The 3,535-nt window shown below is 57.3% G+C and overlaps 1 long non-coding RNA gene across 5 annotated transcripts in view; it reads left to right on the plus strand.

The window, feature by feature from the left end:
- The first annotated feature begins 3,039 nt into the window (after window positions 1–3,039).
- Window positions 3,040–3,535, plus strand: part of LOC117801182 — a 26,250-nt gene continuing 25,754 nt past the window's right edge. For 2 of the 5 annotated variants that reach the window (XR_004623715.1, XR_004623713.1), the window contains exon 1: window positions 3,040–3,353. This is a non-coding gene — a long non-coding RNA (uncharacterized LOC117801182). The remainder of the gene's footprint in view (window positions 3,354–3,535) is intronic. The other 3 variants (XR_004623712.1, XR_004623716.1, XR_004623714.1) reach the window with 2 other exon arrangements.

The raw sequence follows: 3,535 nt of genomic DNA on the forward strand, positions 1-3,535 counted from the left end.
GAACATGGCGCGGTGTACGACATACTAAAGTCATGCGTGTGCGCAGCCTGCTCGGAACATGGTGTGGTGTACGACATACTAAAGTCATGCGTGCGCTCAGCCTGCTCGGAACACGGCCCAGTGTACGACATACTAAAGTCGTGCGTGTGTGCAGCCTGCTCGGATCACGGTGTGGTGTACGACACACTAAAGTCATGTGTGTGCGCAGCCTGCTTGGAACATGGCGCGGTGTACGTNGCGTGTGTGCAGCCTGCTCGGAACATGGTGTGGTGTACGACACACAAGTCATGCGTGTGCGCAGCCTGCTCGGAACATGGTGTGGTGTATGACACACTAAAGTCATGCGTGTGCGCAGCCTGCTTGGAACACGGCCCAGTGTACGACATACTAAAGTCGTGCGTGTGTGCAGCCTGCTTGGAACATGGCCCGGTGTACAACATACTAAAGTCATGCGTGTGTGCAGCCTGCTTGGAACATGGCCCTGTACGACATACTAAAGTCATGTGTGTGTGCAGCCTGCTTGGAACACGGCCCGGTGTACGACATACTAAAGTCATATGTGTGCGCAGCCTGCCCAGCAAGCCCCCTCCTCAGCAGGCGCACAGCCGCCCAGAGCCCAGATTTCCCCGCCGGTGGACCAGTCAACAGTGTGTGGTACTCAGACAACGGATTGTTACCCAGTCATGAAAATTAGCACCCACCACCCACGGAGCCATGCGTTTGAATCTGACAAAGCAGAGCTGTGGGAAGCCAGGCTTGGAGGCACAGAGGCTCTGAGTGCGCGGAGTCGAACGGCAGGCGGGCAAGCCCATGGGGGTGGGCGAGGGGGTCTTCACTACTAGTGGTGTACAAAGAAACAGCACATGCCTGGGCTTCGCGCCTGGGCTTCTCTGAGATCCCATGTGTCTTCCGAAGACAGTGTTAAGAGCCTGAGAAGACAACCCACAGACGAGGGGAACACATTTGCAAATCATGGATCTGATGAAGGACTGGGATCTCGAATACATAAAGAGGTCCCGAAACGGAGTTAAAAGGCAGCGGGGTCTGACAGCCACTTCACCAAAGGAGGGACACGGATTCAACAGCACACAGAAAGATGCTTACCTGCCCCGTGAGTTAGGGGCGTGCACGATAAACCCATGACACGTCTCTTCCAGCGGCTGGAGTGGAAAGCATGGGTCACGCCCAGCACTGGTGGGGACGTGGGGGAAAGGAACGTAAAACTGTACAACTTTGGGAGACAGCTTGGCAGCTTGTTTCAAAGGAGGACATGCACCTGCCCTGTGCCGAACCCGCTCGTGCAAAGACCTGCGGGGGATGACACAGCGGGTCCATTTGTAACCTGAACCACGCTGGGGAACCACACAGCCCGTCCTTCCTCCTCTTCCCTGGGGGGGGCGCCAGCGCTGCCAGCAGCCCCTAGACACCTGCGGGGGGAGGGGAGGGTTGCCGGGTAGGCACTCTACACCAGTTGCTTTGGAAAGCTGAAGATTTCCAGAGAGACACACAAAAAAGTGCTCAAACTCTGTGGGACAAATGCAGGTAGAAATAACCACAACGACAAAATAAAAATCTTTGTGATGAGAAACAAGGAGGGAGGCCCTCCTGCGCGTATTGCATGCCCCCAAGCACACTGCCCACCTCGGTCACCTTGCCTCATCGCACTGAGGTCCCCCCTGTGCAGACTCGAGGGACCGCAGAGCTGTGGCTGGGACAGTCTGCGCCTCACCTCCTGGGTCTGGGGGCCTGGCTTCCTGGGCTCCCTCCTCCAGCCCAGGGTGCACAGTGCTTCTGAATCTCGTCAGATTGGATTGGAAAGAGGAGCCTGGATGTGCTGACGATTCCCCACATGCTGACGAGCTCTTAGAAATGTCCCAACTTCCAGTGAATCATTTATAATCACGTGATTGGCCACCTCTCAAAACCGCATGCTCTCTGGCCCTGAAATGGGGCTTTGCGATTCACTGTCTCATGGACCCCCACTCTCTCTCTATCCCATTTCTCAGCTTGGAGAGGACAGTCTGAAACAGAGGAGGCCATCGGAGTGTCTCCTGGAGATAAGAAGGGAGTTGTTCTAGTGAAGGTGGACCGTGCTTACGGGAGCCTGATCAATAACCGGGCACAGGGAGGTAAGGTTGCAAGAAGGAGCGAAGACGTCACAGTGCGAAGCCCCGCCCTCATTTCACCCCTGGAGCCGGGCCCCACATGCCCAGTGCGCGTGGCCCAGTGTATGCTGCGGGCATGTGTGGGGTTGTGTGAGAGCGTCGAGGACTGCAGGGCCGGGTGGGGCTGGTGGGGGCAACACGAGGCAGGCCTTCCGGGTGGTGGTGCGCCGGGCTCCAGCGTGGTACTGGCCCTGGCGGGCGAGGGGGTGCACCCTGGATGGAAGGAGCCTCCCCTGGGGTGGGGTGGGCGTTCAGCGAAGGGGAGATGAACTGGGAGCCCTGGGAGCCTTGTCACTGGGCGGTGGGCTGGGGCCCGTGTCAGGGCGGGCTTGGGTCCCGAGGCGCAGCACGGAGGCAGTGCAGACCTCACGGCGGAAGACACACGCCACAGAAGTGCTTGCTTGTGGGGACAGGCCAGCCGCGCCCCTCCCCCAGCTCATCCGGTCTGAGAGCAGAGATCACAGAGCCACCGTGGGAGGGGTGACTGCTGAGCTGTGAGCAGGCAGGGGACTGAAAGACGCGGTGGGGTGTGCAAGACGGTGGGCTGGTTGAGCAGACGCCCCACATGGCCATTCCTCTTTGGGATGAGCAGTGGTAGGCAGGAGCTCGGTTTGGTTTCCTGCTCTCTTTCTTTGTTGTGGTTGTTTGAACAGTGTCCCAAAGTCTATGTCCACCTGGAAGCTCAGAATGTGGCCTTATTTGGAAAAAGGGTCTTTGCAGGTGTCATTAGTTAATTCAAGGGTGGACCCCAAATCCAAGGACTGGTGTCCTCCCAAGAAGAGCATCCCCGGGATGCTGGGGAGCAGCCGTGAGCGGACGGTGTCTCACTTGCTGGCGACGCCCCAGTTAGAGAGAGGGACTGTCCCAGAACCTCCGGGGGCGTGGCTTTGGTCGATGACACCTGCCCTCGCAGCTGTGAGAGGACACGTCTCTGCGGTCGTAACCACCAAGCCGCTAATCAGCGTTCACTCCACGGCCGTGCGGGGTCAACTGTCCTTTGATGGCTCACACAGATTCTGCCTCTGGGGCCATGTGTCCCCGGATTGGGCCGTGGGGGCCAGGGCTGTTGTGAGGCAGGTTGGATGTGCTGGGCGGTGGCAGGACCTTCATTTGGGTGGGGAGGCCTGTGCTTCCTGGTCACAGCCTGGAGAGGGGCGTGCAGACCCAGCCTGGAGGACACTGTTGGAGGTAGAGGGATGGGTGAGGGTGGGGGTGGGAAGGGGGTGGTGGTGGGAGGAGGTGGTAGGGAGTGGGAGGTGGGGAGTGGGGGTATGGAAAAAAAAAAAAAAAAAAAAAAAAAAAAAAAAAAAAAAAAAAAAAAAAAAAAAAAAAAAAAAAAAAAAAAAAAAAACTTAAAAAAAAAAAAAAAA

The sequence above is a fragment of the Ailuropoda melanoleuca genome, chromosome 2 (assembly GCF_002007445.2).
Source record: "Ailuropoda melanoleuca isolate Jingjing chromosome 2, ASM200744v2, whole genome shotgun sequence".
NCBI classification, from domain to species: Eukaryota; Metazoa; Chordata; class Mammalia; order Carnivora; family Ursidae; genus Ailuropoda; species Ailuropoda melanoleuca.